Source organism: Euphorbia lathyris, chromosome 1, assembly GCF_963576675.1.
Source record: "Euphorbia lathyris chromosome 1, ddEupLath1.1, whole genome shotgun sequence".
In the NCBI taxonomy this organism is placed as follows: domain Eukaryota; kingdom Viridiplantae; phylum Streptophyta; class Magnoliopsida; order Malpighiales; family Euphorbiaceae; genus Euphorbia; species Euphorbia lathyris.
The window spans coordinates 5,816,533-5,839,961 of NC_088910.1; positions in this window are offsets into that span (position 1 = coordinate 5,816,533).

Sequence of the window (23,429 nt, forward strand, 5' to 3'; positions counted from 1 at the left end):
CAAAATCCTAAAAATGTACATTAATTATGGATATTGAGATAATTGTTTTTGCAACATTGGCTTATATAATTTTTAACTATTATATTATGGTTCGTACAAAATTGTTAGTATTTCAAGAGTTTTAATGAAAATGAAATATGATCATAGGACAAATTATTGAAAAATTTTAATTAAGAAAATATTATTATTTGAATTTCTTCGAATTCTCAAATGTTGAGCATAATGATTCTAATTAATATAATTAATTTCACATATTAATTATAAAACGTTTTTTTTGTACTGAGTGGTTACAATTGCGATTTAATTCTATTTAACTAAAATTAATTTATGGACTTAAAATATTTCATTAAGAAAAAATAAAATGTTTAATTAATGGGCAAAAAATATTTTCACTCTCCTCTTATTTAAAAAAAAACCCGAAAGGAAGATGGTTCTCTCCTAATTATCTTTTTTCGTCCATTCATTTTTTTTTTCAATTCTTTTGTTTGTTTTTCTTACTTACAAAATTCAAGAATATATAATTATTAGAAAATATTAATGAAGTCAAATAAGTGATATCTGCGAGTAGATATTCTATATAGTGAAAAAATGAAGTACAAATTGATCGAATGTCTTGATAAGATATTACGAGATAAAAATAGGAGAAATCATCATCTCAAACTGATTCAATTAGATATATTAGGTTATTGTAGCAGAATGAATAATTGAATTCGAATACTTGGTGATCATGAAATTCCATCAACCAAAATAATTATCATCAAGATGAATTTGTGACTAACTCTTGCGAATTTTTTTTTTTATATGTAACATATTGAATTGATAAAGTTTCTTCATATGCAACATTAGAAAAGTATTGATTGTAATAGTTTATAGAATAATATATTGATGTTGCTTCCATTTTAACATAGATTGTAATTCTTTTGTATCGTAGATATAATATTTAATTTTAATTGTAGTTTAATTCAATTTTTGTTTAACCTATATTGTAATTTTTTTGTATCGTAAATATAATATTTAATTTTAATTATAGTTTAATTCAATTTTTGGTTTTTTACTATATTCTAATATATTTCTTAATTAATCTGCTATTTTATTATTATTGTTTCACATAATATTTGGAATATGAAAATGTATTAAAATTCCTAAAAAGTACAAATCATTGAATTTTGTAAAAATAAATAAATCATTCATCTTTAGTTCAAATTCTATAAAAAAAGTAGTTTTTTTTTTCGAAAAAAATATATATATATATAAATTTAATTTCAAATATACATAATATAAATTTTTTTCATAGCATGATATAAAATTATTTAAAAGTAAATATGTCAATTTATTTAATTATCTAAATTATATAAAAGTTTCATACCCCGTGCATCGCACGGGTTTTCGACTAGTATAAATGAATCACAATTTTTTTTTGAAATTATCTGTGTTATTAATGCACTAAATATTTTGTCTAGTAATGTACTAAATATTTAACTTTAATATTTTAAGCGAAGTGCAGATTTAGCCGTAACATTAAGGTTAAATATTTAGTTCATTACTAATAAAAAAAATTATATTTAGTGCATTAATAACATAGTAAAATATTTTAGACAATTTCAAAAAAAATGTGATTAATTTATATGTAGCAGGTTTAGTTTTTTTAAACTATCTAAAATATTGTACTGTGTTATTAATATAGTTACAAAAAAAATATGAAACTGCTTCAATTTATCGACAAACGGGTTTAGAATGTCCGATGTAGCTAAATAACAGTCAAACAAATCTTTTCAAATTTTCAGTAACACGTGGTTAAAATTGATTTTGCTTGAAAATGTTAGCGTTAAATTTGTACAATTTCATACGTTGGGGCTAAATCTGCACTATACTTAACGTTAGGCTTAAATTTATACAATTTTATATGTTAGGGCTAAATCTGCATTTCCCTTGAGACGTTAGGGTTAAATTTGCACAATTTCATACGTTAGTAATGCACTAAATATTTAACCATAACATTTCAAACGAAATTCAGATTTAATGCTACCATATGAAATTATACAGATTCAATCCAAACGTTAATGTTATAATTTTATTTTTATTTTTATAATATAATAAATTTAAAAAAATTTATTATATAAGTTTTAAAATAATTATTATATAAATAAATTTTAAAAAACTATTATATAAATTTTGGGCAGTGGCCAATTGTTGTTTGTGGGATTTATGTCAACATACCCATTACGGCGTCATAGGCGTCGTAATGGGTAGTATAATAATAATAAAAAAAATTGACCATGGTTGGGAATAGCCCCTTCTAGGGGAATATTTCACAACCAGGTTTATTAGGGTAATTTTTATTTTAAATTGCCCCAAATAAGGGATTAGTATTAATCTCCCTACTCATATAATGCTACATCAGTAATAAATAGACGAGAAATTCTACCTTCTCGAAATTAGTGATGCTCGTTTTACGTATACGTGCATGTGAATGTAAGTGTACCTTAGTTGTGTATCAAGTAATAAAATGAAAGTAGAGTATTGTTCCCACGAGGATGGTGATTATAAAGTACTAATCTATTTGCTTACCAAAAGGTAGAGTTTGTTTGACAACCAAACTAAGACTTAAGCAAGAAATAAAATGAAAATTATACAAATTTGGTGAGAGATTACTTATATTGAAAGAAACTAAGGCTTCTAGCTTCACTTAACCTCTTTGTTTGGTAATAACACTTAACCCCTTTTAAGTTGTTTTATCCTTTTTAAGATGACGATTTTTCTTATTAACTAATAAATTCTCGAGATTGGCTCTAAACTCTCGATTAATTACTTTCCCTTGGTCTGGCTCAAGTAATTAATCTAGAGAAGCATTAAGTTTTATTAATTAAAACCTTTTAAACCTACTTTACCATGGTCCGACTAAATTGATTACTTAAGATTCAAGAAAAATCGCTCGAGTAATTAGTTAAACTTTCGATTAATTACTTTCCCTTGGTCCGGCTCAAGTAATTAATACAAAAAAGCATTAAGTTTTCTTAGTTCCAAACCTTCGATTTATTACTTTCCCTTGGCCCGGCTCAAGTAATAAATCTAAAATTTGTAATAAGATTCATGAAAAACCTTGAAAAATCAATAAGCCACACTAAATAGTCATTACGTCCAACTTATGAATTTCGATTAATCAATTTAATCACGGTCAATATAAACGATTAATTATATTCAAGTAGAAAGTTGGCGCATCTCTTACAAGCATTAAGAAATATAAGTTAGTTCTCAAAAAGGATAAACATAGCTTAAATAGGTTAAACGTAATTACCATATAATTAAGGTTAAGATCCACTTTTATCATTAGTTAAGGGAGTTTTAGCCCATGATTAGATTAAAATACACCTTAAAAAGATAGATAATGGAGTTCATAGTAATAAAAGAGATTGAAGTTTAGAAGAAACCGTAATGACGATTGGCGAACGAGCTTCTTCGGTAACTTAAAACTTACTTTTATTGGATGAACTTTGCACAAACAACACTTTAAGAACAATAACAACAATTACAACAACAAATACAACTGCTCTTTGAAGAGAAAAATCGGCAAAATAAGATTATAAAGGGAGGAATTTAGCCTAAGCTTGGTGTGTCTCCAAATGGCTCTCAAGGTCTCCTTTTATAGTAAAATGGCACACATAATTCCAAATACCAAGTATTCTTATGGCCTCCCACTCTCTAATCTTCTAAATTCAGCCTTTAAAAAAGGATGGTGCAAGACTTCGACAATTTAGGAGTTGAAATGTGTAAAATTGGAAAAGGAATCATAGGCTTCAACATGTTCATCAAATTTGGATAATTTTCTGGGTCCGATACACTTTGAATTTGGAGATGATTAGCATTATTCATTTGTACATCTTTCTCTTAGCTTTCTAACGCATTTTGAATCGCCTCAATCTGAGTCCGTATGAGGGAGATAAGTTGAAAATACGAAAATGTGTCAAATCTGTCATAGCGTGAACAATTGGACTTCTATCTTACAGCACCCATCCGCGACGAAGTGCCCTTGGATGTCACTAAAACTCCTTTTTCTGGTCCCTTTTATTCCTGAATGTCGCCTTAAGCCCCCGACTTGGTTATTTATGCCGAAAACCTTGTGAAAGTGCCTAAAAAACACACAAAGTGGCTTAGATACATAAAATGAAGAAAATAAACAAAAACCGTTATTAAAATTTATTAAAATGATATAAAATAACTAGTAATTAAATACTAAAAATGCTATAAATTACGATGATAATAATTAGTATTAATCTACCCACTCATATAATGCTACATCAATAATTTGATTGATGTGGTATCATTTGAGTAGTCGGACCAGTACTGAAATCGGTCTATTATAGAAATTTTTTTATATAGAAAGAGTTTGTGATAATATTTGTGGGTATATACACAGGTTCGGTAATATTCATCCATTTGGATCGTGAATTACCTGTTATGCATCCTGTCGCACCCTAGTTTCCGGTTTTTATGCAGGTCGGGGTGCGTGACCGGCTCGATCTGCTTTTCTCGTGTTTAAGGTTTCGAGTCGCCACCAATCATCACTTGAAAATACGTGTGCGGACGTGATTGGTCGCCCTATCTGTTTGGATTGACTCTATACGGTTTGGTTTTGTTAAGGATGGTGGTCGGAGAGATTTAAGGTTCGTTTTTCCGGTTACGTGTAGGGAAGAGATATGATCTCACCCTACCCCACCCGACGTATCGATACTATTGTGATATTACGTGTTTGTTATTTGTTTTGCTTTGAATTGTCAGTATAAACCAGGTACTTGCGTGTTTTGGGGTTATCGGGTTTTATGTTTGGCTTAATTTGGAATTACGTATATAACATGCACGCAATTGTATTTATGAAAAAATCCTACTTTTATTTTACGTATATCACATATATGATAAATAGAAGGGTAAATAATTTATTAGTCCCCTAGTTTTTATCTAACACACTGTTTAGTCCCCCTATTTTGAAAAACACATTATAAGGTCCCTAACTTTTTCCAATATTACCCATTTGGTCCATTTGTCTAGTTTTTTTAGACTTGTTATCGATATATTTTAGCATAAACAGATGTATATAAAATAACAGAGTAACATGGTCAACTTGTATTGTACTGCGGTTGTCCTAAAAGCTAAGATATGTTCGATTAAAGATCTAAAAAAATAGATAAAAGGACCACAAGGTTAATATTGGCAAAAGATAGGGACCTTAAAATGTGTTTTTCATAATAGGGGGACTAAACAGTGTGTTAGGTAAAAACTAGGGGACTAATAAATTATTTACCCTAAATAGAATAAAGATTTTAATAAGGGGTATTTTAAGTTTATTATTGAATTCTAATAACATTTTCACATCGATTAGAAGAAACTTGAGTTATAAATTCGAATGACGTTTTCACATCAATTCGAATTAATTTGGTCATGAATTTGAATGACGTTTACACATCGATTCAAATTAATTTAGTTATGAATTCGAATGACGTTTTCACATTAATCCGAATTAATTTAGTTATAAATTCGAATGACATTTTCACATCAATCCGAATTAATTTAGTTATGAATTTGAATGACGTTTTCACATCGATCCGAATTGATTTAGTTTACGAATTCGAATGACGTTTTCACATCGATCCGAATTAATTTGGTTGTTTTTTTTATTGATTCGAAATAACGAATTGATTCATCTTGATTTAGAACTATGTGCATGTCATACACATAATTTTAATTTTATTGAATTAGAATTTCTTTTCTATTTTACGTATACACGGTACATTTAAATTCCTTTTTTATTTAACGTAATTTTATGAAATAAAATTAACTCTAAGAATAAAAATAATTATGGAGATATCTAACTAATTAACATACATACATATGGTTAAACTTAACAATAAATTACATAAAAATTAACCTTATGCTAAAAGAGATGATATAAACATAAATCTATCTTATGGTAAATAAATAACATAAACACACCTATCATGAAATTTAAACAAATAGAAATTAATTAGAAAATCTATATTAAATTAATCACCATAATATAGAAATAAATAGATTGAGCTACCAAACTAATTATCTAAAAAAAATCAAATTAACCTCATTAATTGTTTAAATTAAATTGTAACCAATTAACTAGACTAACTATGATTATTAGTGCATGAAATAAAAGAGAATGGGCCAAAGAGTCAATTACATGAATATCATAATTAAGTATAAAATTACAACTAAGTCATATTATTCAACTCAATTTTTAATATATCATTATTCTATGTATATTATGATTTTACACCATGATTTAAGAAATTTAGGCTCCAATTCATACATCATAAATTTTAGAAAGTATATTCTAGACTTCTAATTTATAAATTATAATCCTTAAAATATATTAAAAGTAGTTTGATATAATCCAAAATTATGACTTGACATAGTTGTAAATAGTTTTGAAAAGATGAATTTCTGTGTAATTTTCCCCTTACCTGATTCATCAAGAAGGCAGACCAATAAGTAGGCCGAAACAGACCCGTATGGTGCCTCTACAAGACCTGCAACCCACTATTGCAAAGAGAAATTAGGGTATTTATTTGGATATTTAGGGTTTGTGGCTTATTTTGCATCAGCAGCCTACTTCTTCTTCCTCCAGCCTTCTCCCTCAAATCGTCACCAGCGGTTCTTGCTCGGGAGGTCTCTCGTCTCTTTTCTCTCTCAAAAAAACGAAGCTCTCACTTCCATGGCTGTTTGTCCGCTCCGATCTGTCTGTCCGTTGTGCCTCCTTCGGCCTGTCCGTCCTTCTATGAGGTTGAGCTCCTATGGCAGCTCGGACCTTTGGCGCTAAGGAGTCCTTGGTTTTCTCTTACTTTTTCTTCACTTTTGAATCTTTCCTTCTCTCTTGTTTTTTTCATTTAGATATGGATCTGCTGTGGTCGATGTTCGGCGATGATGGAGAAAAACGGATGGCAGACGGTGGTGACTGAGTCCGGCGGCCAAGATGATCCCCGAAGACCACCTCGTGGTGACTAATGGTGGCTGTCAGGCGGCGGTTCACAGTGGTTCATTGTTGTTTTTACATTATTAAGGTAAAAATTTAAGAATCCTACCTAGCTCATCCATCAATCCCTTTTCATTTTTTTATTGAAATTTATTTACTCTACTGTCATTTTCAGGAAATGGAGAGGTTAAAATCAAGAAGAAAAGAAGCAAATGGAACTGAAATTGAAGAAAAATTGAGTTCGTATTGATATTCAAGAAATACAGAGACTTTCTCTTTCGAAAAGATTGGCCCCTCTCCAGCTTCTTCCTATTACAGTAATGGAGTTTTTACAAAATTACTATCCCCTTTTACAGTGTTTTTTTTCTTCTCCCCTTTTACAGTGATGGATCTTTTTTATTTATAGTAAGGTAATTCATGTGAATTATTGATCATGATTTTTTCTTATTTCCTACTGTGCCTTTGAGGGTTGTTTTGTCAACCTGCTTGCCCACTTCTCACTGAGAGTTGCAGAGGGAAGGTTCTCATACCCCTGTTGAATTATTGATTTATGGTAAAAGTGCCACTTGGTCTCTGGGATTGAATCTTTTTGCGGACTCACGCTGCTGGATTGAATTCTGACCAGAATTTGATGTGGACCTGGATTGAATTATTTATGATCCGAACTTTGATGTGTATTCGGACTGAATTTGAATTATTTCTGACCCGAGCAGACTCCGTTGGACTTGTACGGACAAAATCCCGAGCTTTGGAATTTATTGGACTTGAACTGACAATTACTCGTGCTTTGGAATCAGACTTGAACTGACAATTACCGTGCTTTGAATAATTCTCCGAACTTCCGATTTGTTGGATTTGTACTGCAATGAGATAACTCAGTCACTTGAATATGATTTGATCACTTTTTAGAATATTCTTGAATCGAGTGTGCGTTCTGATCTTGCTTTTTGGGGACATAAAAATTGCCTTTAATTTTGAAGTGAGCATTTTCGGGTATCTTTGACGTTGACAAGCGGACCTTCGGATCTGCCAAAATTATTGAAAAATTGACATAATTAGAAAGATAATTATAATAATACTGTAATAAAAATTCTATTTTTATGCATTCAATTCTCGTTAATTTATTTTTTCAATTTTTGAATCAAATTGTCATAATTCGTTACTCAGAAATCAACTATATTCTAAACGTTTAATTATAATATAAATCGTAACCAAAGTCAATATTAACTTTAACTTTAATATACGATGTTACATCATAATTCTTAGACTATAAGTATTTCTAAATATAGTTTACGATAAATAAATAAGCATTGACATGTTAATTCGATTGATTGACATCTGAACCTTAATTAATAAATTATAACTCGAATTTAAGAAAATTCAATTCTATTCAAAATACGAGGAATATATCTCGAATAAAATTTATAATAGGTTAAAATTGTACTTTAATTTTATTAAGTAATATTTTGAATATAATTTGGAATTTTTATCGATTTATATCGAAATATGACAAATTAGCCTTAATAGCACAATTTTTCCCCAATAAATTATTTTCGAGATAATACCATATATTCTGGATAATTCATGAATTGTTCAAATTTCGAGTGAAATTTATTAAAAACTTAAAAATTGGTCCGGACAAAAATGGCTATCTACACCTTCAACAAACATGAGCGAACACCTATTATTGAACACTTTATTAAGTTGATTTTTACAAATAAATAACGGAATATATTATTACCGTCTATTAATGATAGAATGTGAGGAACAATCTCTCAAGACTATGACATACACCAACACCTTTGGCATGTGGCTCCAACTCTTTTAAGGCCAAAGGGTATGACATGGTACAATAGTTTCACGCAGGCGTATTCAAGTTAGTCTTCTCTATGTCTCCGAGAGCCATCATAATCTAGTGATATCTGACTATCATATCTAATAGGGAGTAAATAACATAACCAACAATTGAATCGATTAACATGTCGATACGATATATGGGCAAGCCTTGTTGAGATCTATTAAGTCAACATACAATCTTTACTTTCTTTACTACTACCTTGATGTGTCCGTACACTAACAATTTATCTATTTCTACCTTAATTGCATTGTCCCTTTCGGCATCGTGGTTTCTCTTCTTCTACTTTATCAACCTTAGATTTGGGTCCTCATCTAACATATGGGTCATGACCTCTTGGGAAATGCCAATGACATTAGTCGGGGTCGAAGTGAAGGCATGTGTGTTTCTTCTTAATTTATTTGACACATCTGTCTTTTCTTTGTCTAGAAGTTCCATCAACATGTGAATTGACCTTCCTTCAGATAGCCATATGGTGTTTACAGCACTGACTAGCTCTGCTCTCTCCTTTTCATTACTCATGATTTCTGGTTGTATTGGTTTGACCCAAAAACGAGGCCATGTAGGTCTCATCCACCATCCTTTGCGGATTTACTAGGCTAAGTGATATATGGACGATATGGAATCAGACATCAATAGTCGACCGATGACTGTTGAAATAATAAATTTATAATTAATAGTCTTTATTTTGATTGTTAGCAAAATAAATTAACTTGTAACTATTAGAGTTACTTAAGTTGTTTTAGAATAACTTATGAGAAGTTATGTGAAGTTAAGTTAAATACTTAATTAGTCATTAAGAGTTGTTAAGAGTTATTTATTAGGTTTGTAATAGTTACATGTTATGTACTATAAATAGTTATGTTGTATAGGCTAAAAGTGAAGAAGCACAAGTTAAAGAGAAATAAAATTTGGGAAAATTACAAAACTGGGTCAAATGGGAGGCCCATTTACATTTTAATACCCATTATTGTTCAACTTACATATATACACTGAGTTAGTTTGAAATACCCATAATACCCTTCATATATATAAGATACTTAATCAGATCATCCCCTCTTCTCTCTTTTTACGCGATAAATCTCACTCTCACTCTCATAGTTCGCGATTTTCTCTCTCTCTTTTTTTCCTTAAGATCCTTCATCAATCAAAGCCCAAGCCTTGTCATGTAAGTATGATGTTAGTTTCATATGGTTAAATCGCTTTGAACTCGTTGATGTTAGTTTACTTTTGAGGTTAGAAATTTGTAAATCTGAACTTCGTGCGGAAGATCGAGTGCTTCACATATTATGATTTCGCTTGGCGAAATAGTAATATGCGAAGTCTATTGAAGGCTATGTATGAGTTTGTTATTCGCATACTTCGCGGAATTCGCATATGGAATATACGCGAAGTATGCGAAGATATGGTGTTCCATCATTGGCTTCGCATCGAATATTTTACGTATTTGCGAAGTATGCGAAGTCTGCGAAGTATGCGAAGATATGGTGTTCCATCATTGGCTTCGCACACTTCGCATATTTTACGTATTTGCGAAGTCTGCGAATGTATTTGCGTAATATGCGAATTCGCATAATCGGATTACTACGAATTATGCGAAGTATGCGAAGTGTATGTTATTTCATGATGTTATTACATTCTGTTATCTCATTTATTTTTTTTTTGTTTATTATTGACAGAAGAATGTCAGACCAGTTTGTGTTGTGTGTGATCATGTGGAATGGCCGGTGGAAAACAGTTGGTAAGACCACGACATACGATGGGGGCGAGAAGAAATTGTTGAAGCTGTCTCCGGGATTAAGCTTGGAAAGGCTGCAAGAGATAGTATACACTACTGCTCATGTTGATCCAATGTCATTTGATCTGCGTAGGACTATGCAGTTAACTATCAGACGAAAGCAACTACCTGGGGCAGTAGTTCCGATTGTTGATTCAAGTGATGTTGAGTGTTTTTTAGATTATTGTCGGATGAAAACTGACGCTGTTACCCCACTATATGCTAATTTTGAGTCACGAACAATCCAAACGTGAGTCACGAAGGTAGAGAATGTTATTCATTCAAGTTGTGATGCCAATGCCACAGTTGTATTTGAAACAAATCCTGAAGTAGACAACACAACTGTTGAACGCCCCCCTCATAGGCCAGGAAAAGAACCAATCACTGAGTGCAATATTGCATCCCACACTCCTGGTTTAGATGATATTAGCTCGAATCCGGTTTATCATCGGGAGGACCAGCTGTACGATGATGACATTTGGGGTCATGATCACACAGAAGAAACGGTAAATGATGGACAACCTACCCCTCCGAGACAATCACATTGTGAAGCTGTTCCCCAAAGCAGGGTATTAGCAGAGAGTGTAGAAACAATAAGGAAGAGGAGTGATCCATTTCGATGGCTACCTAAGATCCATGATGCACCCAAATTTACTAATGAAGATAGTTCATCGAAAGGGGTCGTCGGTTTAAAGGTACACGACATGTTCTCTAACAAACGAGAATTGCAGGCTGCACTAGGTAAATACGCAGTGAATAACAGGTTCGAATGGAAAGTGTACAAGTCTAACAAGTCCATGTTTAAGGTTAGATGTAGACATTCAGATGTATGTAAATGGCGTGCTAGAGGAATTGCGATATCCAATTCAAGCATGTTTAGGCTCCGAAAAATGGATACAATGGACAACAACACATGTTCTAGGGATCAAATGTTACCACATCACAGGCAAGCGGGGAAACGAGTGGCTGGCATGCTACTTTCAGCTAAGTTTGATATCCAGGGTAGAGTGTTTAGACCAAAGGACATTGTGAAAGATTTTGAGACCCAATACAAAATAAACTTGTCGTATATGCAGGCTTGGAGAGCAAGGAATTGGGCGATAGAAGATGTGATGGGTTCATCGGAAGAGTCATACATGTTGTTGCCAGACTACTGTGAGACGTTGAAAGCATGCAACCTAGGTACGGTAACACATATTCAAACCGACGATGCTGATCATTTTCAGTACTTCTTTATGGCGTTTGGTCCTTCACTTAGAGCTTTTAAAGAACACATTCGGCCTGTCATTTGCATTGATGGAGCCTTCCTAAAAGGTAAGTATCCAGGACAATTTTACATTATAGTTGGGAAAGATGGTAATAACCAGATTTATCCTATCGCTTTTGGGGTTGGACCAAACGAGAGCAACGAGGCTTGGAGTTGGTTCATGACGAAGCTCAAAGAATGTATTGGGGACATAGACAATTTTGCCATAATCTCGGATAGGCACAAAGGAATTGACTATGCTGTGAATTTGGTGTTTCCAAATGCAATACATGGATGTTGTTGTCACCATTTGAAAATGAACCTGCAGGCCAAATTCAGGTCAGTTAGAAAGATAGGCGATGTGTATTGGGGAGCTGCTAAAGCTTACAGGGTTTCAGATTTTATTGAAGCATTCACTCGACTACGTGAGCTACATGGCCCAGCAGCAGTATATCTAGAGCAAGCTGGTATCCAGAGATGGTCGCGTGCATATTTTCATACCCGTTGTTATAACATAATGACAACAAACATTGCTGAATCATGGAACACTGTAATGGTTGAAGGAAGACGTTTGCCCATCACAATGTTGATAGAGTACATTAGAACTACTGTGCAACGATGGTTCTACGAAAGACAAATAGCGGCTAGTAAATATTTTATACGTTGTCATTTATGGTAATTTAGCTGATACGTAAATACATTACCTTCATTTTCCATTTCCAGGAGCACGAGAACATTATCTGTCATTGGACGGTGAACGGAAGATGAAGAAACATGTTACTAAAGCTATACCATGTACATTCAGTGGAATAAACCAACACACATTTCAGATTGGGGACCGAGGGAAAGGGGGTATTGTTGACTTAAATGCAGGTACTTGCACGTGTAGGCAATGGCAACTTTCTCAATTTCCTTGTAAACATGTATGTAAAGTTGCATGTGAGAATCGACTAAGTAACGCATACCAATGGGTTGATAAATATTACACCAACAACGCAGTTAGATTAGCTTACGCAGAGTGCATCTACCCACTCGGACCCCAGACGGAGTGGACAAACTATGCCCGTCCAAGGAATGTGCTTCCCCCTGTAAGAGGTTCTGCCCCAGTTGGACGACCAAGAAGTCAGAACAGAAGACCGTCACAAGGTGAAAAGCCATTGCCAATGGTATGTAGCCGATGTGGGAATAGAGGGCATAATAGGTTGAATTGTGACCAACCGTTGCCAAATACAATTCAAACTCCCAGTACAATAGCAAGTTCACGAAGTTCTAGGACTTCGAACAATTGATGCGGTTTGAGCAAAAGTTATCCTTATGTCTTGTGAGATTAATTATTGTAATGAATTTGGTTTTATCGAACTAAAGTGTGTTTTAGAATGTTTGGTTGTATCGAACTAAAGTGTGTTTTAGAATGTTTGGTTATATCAAAATAATGTGTGTTTTAGTTTGTGTAAGACAACTTCGCGAATATATGGACAACTTCGCGAATCAAGAGATATGCGAACTCGCGAATACACCAGTTTGCGGATCAGGACGTATGTCTGCGAAGTAGACGTTCGCGAATACACCAGTTTGCGGATCAGGACGTATGTCTGCGAAGTAGACGTTCACGAATACACCACTTTACGGATCAGGAGGTATGTTCGTGAAGCTGATATGATTCGCATAAGCAATGGTACCTTCACGAATATGAATACTTCGAACTGGTATCTTCGTGAATTCAGTCATATGCGAATTGGCGAATGCAATGGGCACAATATATAACAAAAGATCTATATAACAATAGAAATTACTCAAAATGCATACAGTTTGCCATGGAAAATTTCAAGTACAACACGTAATCTAAGGAAATCTCCGTCATCTGGGTCTAATTCATGCACCTGCTGGCCAGCTGTTAAAAGTTGAGAAAAAATGCACACCAGCATCCCACAATCGTTCGATGCTGTTCTCTGTTGTGGAGTGTCCGGTAGCCTAGTCCACCCTATCCGGTTGTCCTGATTTTGACCAGTCCACCCTATGGTTTTGCCAATAGCGTATGCAAGTACGGTCAGGGGCCTCTGGAGTACTTGACCAAGCTTCTCCTCACTGTCATTAGAAAGACAACTATCATATATGTACATGTGCATATTCGTTGTATTTAGCACTCCTAATATCCAGTGGTTTCCTTTTATGTTGAATGGCATGAATATTCGCTTCAACCCCTTCCATGGTCTCATAAACATGTCATCTCTCCCATTGATAGTATTACACACGTGGCCCATATCTAGATTGTGTGACAACTGTATATATCCGGTGAATTGGCTATCACATGTAGTCCAGTCTGCATCTAAGCCATTCTCGAACGACTGGCGCCGCAACAGATACATGAATGCATCGATGTGCTAGTTAAAAAAGAAATATAGACATAAGTCAAACACATGCTTCACAAACATATGCATCACAAACAAACAAAACATAATATCTAAAAGCAATACCTCCCCGTCCCAATATTTTCCCGGTGTCTCAGCTTGTATGAACCACGAGATTTCCGGCTGCAGTGGTTCAGTCCCTTTAACGAGCCTTGATGACTTTTTGTTGCAAAAATTCCTCCACACCTCATGCGTAGACACATCGTCCTTATCAATCCGGACTGACCATGACGTAGGTACAAGAGGTGCTCTAGGAACGGCAGGACTCTGTGATACGACAATATCCATGCACTAAGCCACCGTCTTAGTTCCCTTATTGGCTATCTTCTTAGTTCCCTTCGTAGCCAACTGCTTACACCTTTTTCTTTTCTTTTCCTCCGTGTACAGTGTTGTCATGTGCTGTGATCGCTTCCTTTGTCGCACCGCCCTTAACGGCTGAGGCTGATGCACATCATCTATCACGGCTTGTGTGTTCTCGCTTAAAGTGATAATTTCTTCCTGTCAAAACATAACGACCAACATCCTGTAAGGAACATATTTAAAAATAAATATAAAACTACATGTATAGAAACTATCATACCTTTTCAGGGAGCATCTCTTGTGGTTCCGTGTCATCACCGATTTCAATCACCTCCCCACACTGATCCTCCTTCCTCTCACCCTCTTCCTTCTTATCTACTCCACTCTGATCTTCTTTCCTATCCTGGTTTTCGTTCTTATTTTCTTCTTCACTATGTTCCGCACCATGCTCTTCTATAACGTTCGCCTCCCCCACATCCCCACCTATTTCCCCAACAAAGTCAAAGTTAGTATACATATCACATCCAAGACGCTCTCCCATCCGATCTGCCTTACTCACAGCCCGTAGATCCGCCATCAACTCCTCCTTCAACTCCACCCTCAACTCGTCCTTCAACTCCGCCCTCAACTCTCCCTTTAACTCCACCTTCAACTCTGCCCTCAATTCCTCCCTGAACTCCCCCTTCAACTCTGCCATCAACGCCTCCTTCAACTCCACTCTCTCCCGCCTATTAGACTCATTGAACTCTGATCTCATCTTCCGCTCGAATTCATTTGCCAATGAATCTTTAAGTTCCACCTTCAACATTTCAAATCTCTCCCGCATCCTTGCCTTCCTTTCTTCTTCCTCATTTTCCTATATATTCACTTCATTCTTCTTCTTAGACCTCTTCTCGTTTCTAATTCTGTCATCTTCATCTATATAAACATACTCTTCGCTCTGGTTACCTACAACATTCTCTTCCTCAATCTCTACAGCATTCTCTTCCTCATTATATACCTCATTCTCTTCCTCATTGTTCTCCTCTTCTTCACTTAGCTCAGACCTCTTATAAGGTGTGAATAACACATCAAGGTCAAGGTCTACAGCTTTCCCATCAAAATAATCCTTCATTGGCGCATACCAATCGCACTTTGCCTCGTCTTTCTCGATAACAAGTTCAGATGCTTGCACATCAGCTGACCGAAAACATGAAAAATCAAACCTAACTCCATAAGTACATGTTACTTACATCCAAAGCACACATTAATTCTGTACACAAGACTTATGTACTTACCTTAAATATTTCTTCAGCTTCTAAGAAAGTTATATTCTTTGCACTTATCCACTGACATATATGAGGGTACACGTTCTTTGGTCTCCTCAAATAGTATTTAGGGGGTGCATGCAATATCTCCAGTATCCAAGCCTACAAAGTATTAAATAAAAACCATTACATTTGAAATCTAACATTAATTAAATCACATGCATATAGGAAACATACCTGGAATGCTTGTGCTAATCCATGAAGCTGATATGGGACGACCTTCTTCTTTCCTTCTTTCGCGTTGTCCGCGTCAAATGCCTTCTTCCTTCCTGGGATCCCACGTCCCATCGTCTTGTACAGCTCATTCCAAGCAGGCACACCCCATGGAAACGAGTTAAATACAGTCGGGAAATCAGTTGGGTTGATGATATTGTCATCAACCTTTTTCACTGCATCAGTTGTGAGTAGGAACCTGTGTATAACGAACAACATAGCCATTGCCACCGCATGATCGTTATTTTTTTTCTCCCAATTAGTCTCTAAGAAGGTATCGAATATATCTTTGTGATATATGCTCTCTCTACCTCCAAAATAGAGATTCCTCAATCTGTTTTCCCTTTTATAATTGCTCATCCGTTTAAAAATTGGTAACGGATCACCTAGTCTCAATCCGGTTACGAGTGCGAATTCACGCTGACCGAATTTCACTTCAACACCATTGATTTGGAACCACATTTCTCTGGATTTATCCTCTTTCGGATTGATCTCCATTGTAAGCACCCCATGGCATAGAGGAGAGGACAACGAATACACTTCGAAGTCCACCAAATGCCAAAAACATGTTTTCCTGAACATGGCCAACTGCACTGTGGATAATCTTTGTTTCACTTTCTTCATCACCTCAGCATCAGAACGAACTGTGATGGTAGCTCTCGTATCATAGGCGTAGGGGTACCTAAATGTGTCTTTTACACTATTCTTAAGTGTCTTTGATGTCCTCTTCCTCTTTTTGGAATTAGACTTAGAATGATCACCCTTCCAAAGCATAAAGTATATCAAATTAGTCAAGTCAATACTCACTTCGCGAATATGACATTCGCGAACTGACAAGCGTAAAAGTTGACTTCGCATATGCGGAACAATAGCATATGCATCGACTGCTATGTGGACATGAGTTTACTTCGCAGATTTTGCTCTTCGCGAAGTAAACTCATATTCGCGAACTGGTCGATTCTGTAAAATTTGGTCCCCCCAACTGATTTTAACTATTTCTAAGTATCATTATAACAAAATGAAGCTCTAAACCAACTAAAAAGCATAATTAATTTGCAAACCCTACTTCTAAATCGCATGAGAAGTAAAATCACCGTAGTATAGGAATAGAAGCGTTAAAACCTAATCAGAAATCACAAAATAACATACCTTCTTGCCGGTTCTTGCCATTGAAATCGGTTGGAAGTCGCTGAAAGAAGAAATGTAAAGATTGGAGGTGTTGAAGATGTTCGTCGTTCGAGTTTATGGTGTTCGTCCTTCAAGTTTCGCGAATGGTTTAGGGGTGAAATGCAAAAGTCCTTATATATATATGAAGGGCATTTCTGGAAAGTTTTCAGGGCATAGTCTATATATGTAAGTTGAACAATAATGGGTATTAAAATGTAAATGGGCCTCCCATTTGACCCAGTTTTGTAATTTTCCCATAAAATTTTAGAAAAGCTTCCTCCCATATTTCTTTCACTTCTTATATTCTTCTTTTCTCTCCAACAAAGTGGTATCAGAGCCAGACAGAATGTTGAATGGAACGATTGCATACAAATATCCACAACTCTTAAAAGATAACTATGATAATTGGTGCATTAGAATGAAGTCCTTATTGGGTTCTCAAGATGCATGGGAAACGGTAGAAACCGGTTATGATCAGCCAGAGAATGAGGCGGAATTGACGAATGCTCAAAAGGTGACTTTGAAGAATACAAGGAAGAAAGACCAACATGCACTCTCACTAATCCATATGTGTCTGGATGAGAATATGTTCGTGAAAGTTTCTACTGCAACAACAGTGAAGGAGGCATGGGAGATTCTTGAAAATTCCTTTAAAGGGAAAGATAAAGTACTCAAGGTGCGTTTGCAAACCTTGAGAAGTGAGTATGAGAAACTCAAGATGAAGGAGTCAGAGAAAATTGATGTGTTCTTTAATAGAACCTTGGTAATTGTGAATCAGTTGAAGAGATATGGAGAAAAAATGGAGGATGTTCTTGTGATAGAAAAAATCCTTCGTTCTTTGACTCAGAAATTTGATTATGTGGTGACTGCTATTGAAGAATCAAAGGATCTGGAGACTATGTCTGTAGATCAACTCTTGGGTTCGTTACAAGCCCATGAGGAGAGATTAAAGAACAGAGAAGAACCTGTTGCTCAGGTGTTGCAAGCGAAACTTGATTTGAATGATAAAGAAGAAAAGAAGTCATTTGTAGGTAGATATGAAAGAGGAAGAGGAAGATCAAGAGGTAGAGGTCATGGCTGGAATCGTTGATATAATGGAAGAGGTATAGGTGGCAGAAATTTCTACAATAATGAAGCAACAAATAATCAACATTGGAATGCAAGAGGACGTGGCAGAGTCAATAATTTTCAAGGCTGTGGAAATAATTGGCGTGGTCGTGATAAATCTCATGTGCAATGTTACAATTGTCAAGAATTTGGGCATTATGCTGCAGAATGTGAATTTGATTCTTGCAAAGATGAACAAGCCAATTTAGTCGAGGTTGATAATGAAGATTCAACTTTGTTGCTGACATGTAGTGAAGATGAAGAAAGGTGCAATGAGTCTTGGTATCTAGACTCAGGAGCAAGCAATCATATGACGGGAAATAAAGTACTTTTTTATAAATTTGATGAATCTAAGAAAGGAAATATTTCTTTGGGTGACAAAACAAAAGTTCCAGTTATGGGAAGTGGTGACATTCTTATCAAATTTAAGAATGGAGATCATCAATTTATTTCTCATGTTTATTATGTTCCAGCTTTGAGATCTAATATTTTGAGTATTGGACAGCTTTTGGAGAAAGGTTACGAGGTGGAGATGAATAAAAATGGGTTGGTTATGAAAGATGGAAAAAGAAAAACGATTGCAAAAGTTCCAATGTCTTCAAACAAAATGTTCAAATTGAAAATCAACAGTGATCGTCCTATGTGTTTGAAAACTTCATCAGATTCTGCATGGATATGGCATCTCAGAATGGGTCACTTGAATTTTGGTGGATTGGAGCAAATGTGCAAGTAACAAATGGTGCATGGATTACCTTCTATAAACCATCCTAATCAGATCTGTGAAGGGTGTATGTACGGGAAGCAATCCAGAACGAGTTTTCTAAAAGAGTCTTTGTCAAGCACATCAAAGCCACTTGAATTGGTGCATGTAGATATTTGTGGACCTATTAATCCGAGTTCACATGGAGGGAGTCAATATTTCTTATTATTTATTGATGATTTTACTCTTAAAACATGGGTTTATTTTTTGAAGGCAAAATCTGAAGCGTTTGAAGTGTTTAAGAAGTTCAAAGCACTAGTTGAGAATGAAAACGGCTTCAAGATTCAATCATTACGAACTGATCGAGGAGGAGAATTCACATCTGAGAAGTACAATCAGTTCTGTGATTATAATGGTGTTCGTCGATTTCTTATTGTTCCAAGATCCCCTCAACAAAATGGTATCATGGAACAGAAAAATAGAACTATTCTTAACATGACTCGAAGCATGATGAAGTGCACAGGTATGCCAAAAGAGTTTTGGGCAGAAGCTGTAACATGTGCAGTTTATTTGAATAATAGAAGTCCTTCAAAGAAGCTCGTGCGAAAGACCCCAAATGAAGCATGGTGGGGACAAAAACTAAATATTTCTCATTTAAAAGTATTTGGTTGTGTTGGTTATGTTCATGTAGCTGACGAATTGAGAAGCAAATTAGATGATAAAAGTGAGAAGATTGTGTATATTGGCTATGCAAAAAATTCCAAAGGTTATAAATTTTATAATCATCGAAATGGAAAAGTTGTGATAAGTAAAGATGCGGAGTTTGAAGAAGAAAGCTCCTGGAATTGGGAGGTTCCACAAGATGAAAATTATGATTTTCTTCCTGTATTTGATGTTGATTTTGCAGGTCAGAATGAAGATGTAGTTGTCACACCACCAAATTCACCTTCCACATCTCAACAAATGTAACAGAATCATCCCCAGAAAGCTCGTCAGAAAGGCAGCCTCGAATGAGAAGCTTGAGGGGGATTTTATGAAGAAACTGAAGAAGTAGATAACCCTACTTTATTCTGTTTGTTTGCTGATACAGAACCTGTACAATTTGAAGATGTTATTCAAGAAAAGAAATGGAGACAAGCCATGGATGAAGAGATGAATTTCATAAAAAAGAATGACACTTGGGAATTGACAACACTTCCAAAAGGGAAAAAAGCAGTAGCAGTGAAGTGGATTTTCAAAATGAAGAAAAATGCCAAAGAAGGATTATCATCAAACCCACCTGAAAAAGAAATCAAGGAAGTTAAAAATAGCAAGGAAAGAGTGAAAGAACTCGAGGGCATTAACATGAGTAATATTGTGTCAACTTCAGGTAGAAGGTGCACTACGACAAACCCCAAAATACCAGTTGACATTGATAATAATGATGCTGATAGTACTGACCAAGATGATGAGGAACACGACGATGATAACGAGGAATAAGAAAATGATGAAGATAATAATGGGTATGATGACGGCTAGAGTGAAGAGGTCAGAAGATGTCAACAGATTAAGAAATGTTTTTGGTAAGGGATAAAAAAATTATAAATTTAAGGGGGTGTGTTGAAATAATAAATTTATAATTAATAGTCTTTATTTTGATTGTTAGCAAAATAAATTAACTTGTAACTATTAGAGTTACTTAAGTTGTTTTAGAATAACTTATGAGAAGTTATGTGAAGTTAAGTTAAATACTTAATTAGTCATTAAGAGTTGTTAAGAGTTATTTATTAGGTTTGTAATAGTTACATTTTATGTACTATAAATAGTTATCTTGTATAGGCTAAAAGTGAAGAAAAGCACAAGTTAAAAAGAAATAAAATTTTAGAAAAGCTTCCTCCTATATTTCTTTCACTTCTTATATTCTTCTTTTCTCTCCAACAATCTTTTCTCTCCAACAATGACAACACCATGTCCATCATCAAGAGTCCATCCTTGTTCGGCAACTTCAAGTGACCCAACTTTAATTTTTAGTCTCATAATGTAAAAGATGGGGATGGTATGACCATTAATTCCTACTTGTGATGTTAAGATGGAGACTCGCTTATCTCGTTTCTCATAGAGTGCCTCATGCTATTTTGTAGTTATGATATTGACAGAGCTTCTGATGTCTATGAACATAAGCTGAAGAATGAAGTTTTCAATCAAGACCTTGATGGGCTGCTTGTTGATGTTGAATGGGCTGTTAATTTTGAATTTGATTTCGGCCTGTTTGATGTTGAATTTGAATTTTTAATTGCTTTTGAAGCGGACCCTCAGTTTTTTTTCTGATCTAATTGTATATTTTACTTTATTTAATATTTTATTTTATCACTACAATATTCATAACAGTGTTATCACTACACTATTTATAATATTGTTATTTTCTGCAAACCAATGTTAGTATCGCGAAGTTATTCAATAATTCATATAAAATAATCTTCTTCAAATATAAATATATTTTATAAAATATATTACTCGTATATATTCTGAAATATTGTTTATCATATGTTGTAATTTCATTTTTATCATCCTATAAGAGTTTGAAACAGATAAAAATTATCTCACCTATAGTTTAGAAGTAGTTTATAGTTGTCACAAAACCAACCTAAAATATTCACCGCCTAGATAACGTATAGAACCAAGTAGTTTAATACTTGTGGGTATAAATTTCGTGGATTCGATACCTGGACTTAACCAGATTTATCCTTGATAACGATGGGATACACTTATCCCTTAATTCATATTCGAATAGAGATCACCTCGAGTGCATCACTACTCCTCGACTCATCATCCTCAACATTTGTAATGTTCACATTTTTTGCAAAGAAAAAAATTGTAAAAATAGATTAGATATGTGTTCGATGTAAATTATCCAATTGTATCATGTATATTAATATCAATATTTCTCTTATTGCTTTCACGTTCAGTAACATAATAAATAACCGACTTAACTCGAGTAATGCATGATATTCGAACTAATCACAACGGCTAATTTGAAATGCAATCGTAATTTCAATTATAATTTTCAACTTCGGGACGTGAATGTTCACAACAAGAAATAAATCAAAAACATTTAACCAATTCGTAAACACAAGACTAATTTGAATGAAATAAAGCACACGTGTTACAAATAACGAAAATGTCTATTAAGGCTATATCACGTTATGATAACGATCAATATTTAGAAAATTGCTCAAAACGCAATTAATCGAAAATGTACGTTCGTGAAAACCTAAGAATGATCGTGTATATATATATGGTGTGACAGAATAAAAGTGTGTAGTTTTGATGATAATTGAAAAGGGCAAGGTGGTAAACTTATAAATAAAAGGAAAGAGAAGTAAACGTGGGAAAGAATAGAGGAGGAGAAGAAGGAGGATAATGTCAGTGTTGATGTCATCACACGAGAGAGAAAATTGTTTTATTTCTTATATTTAAAATACATTTTCCTGACCTTTCTAACCTATTTTTCGAAAAATTTTATACTGTTAGACTAATCTAAATTAGACGGTCCTTTTGAGATCTTTGAAGCTCAAGTAAAAAAAATCCGGTGAACGGAATCCGGCGATTAGGTGGGCTTTTTCCAATGAGAAAAAAAAGTGCACAGAAAATTGTCAAAACATTCCAGAACATGTAAAACATTATTCTGAGAAACTTTAATTCTTGGGTCAAAGTTGGAATTCATATGGTGTAGTCCCAATAAAACTTTTTTCTTAATTTTATCCATTTTACATGCTTCAATAATTTATTGGGTCAAAATCGTAAGGAATCTCACATTGAGCCAAGAATTAAAGTTTCTCAAAATGATATTTTACATGTTTTAAAATTTTTTGATAATTTTCTAGACACATTTTTTGTTTTACCTTTTAGCACTGTATTTTGGAAAAACCAGCACATACTGCTGGACGTCAGCACGTTGTTCTAAATCAGTGTACAAATTATTCTAATTAGTGTACCAATTATTTTAAATCAGTGTATCAATTATTCCAACAAAATAATTATATTGTTCCAACAGAATTCTTAAATTATTTCAATAGAATACTTATATTGTTCCGACAGTGTACAGAATTGTTCTAAATCAGTGTACCATTTGTTCCAATATAATACTTATATTATTCTAATAAAGTAAATCAGTGTAGCAATCGTTCTAAATCAGTGTACCAATTACTCCAACTCAGTATACCAATTGTTCCAACATAATTAATTCTTATATTCTTCCAACACAATAAATCTGTATGCCAATTGTTTCAAATCAATGTACAAATTTTTTCCAACAGAATAGTTATATTGTTCCAACAGAATACTTGTATTGTTCCAACAAAATTGTTATATTATTT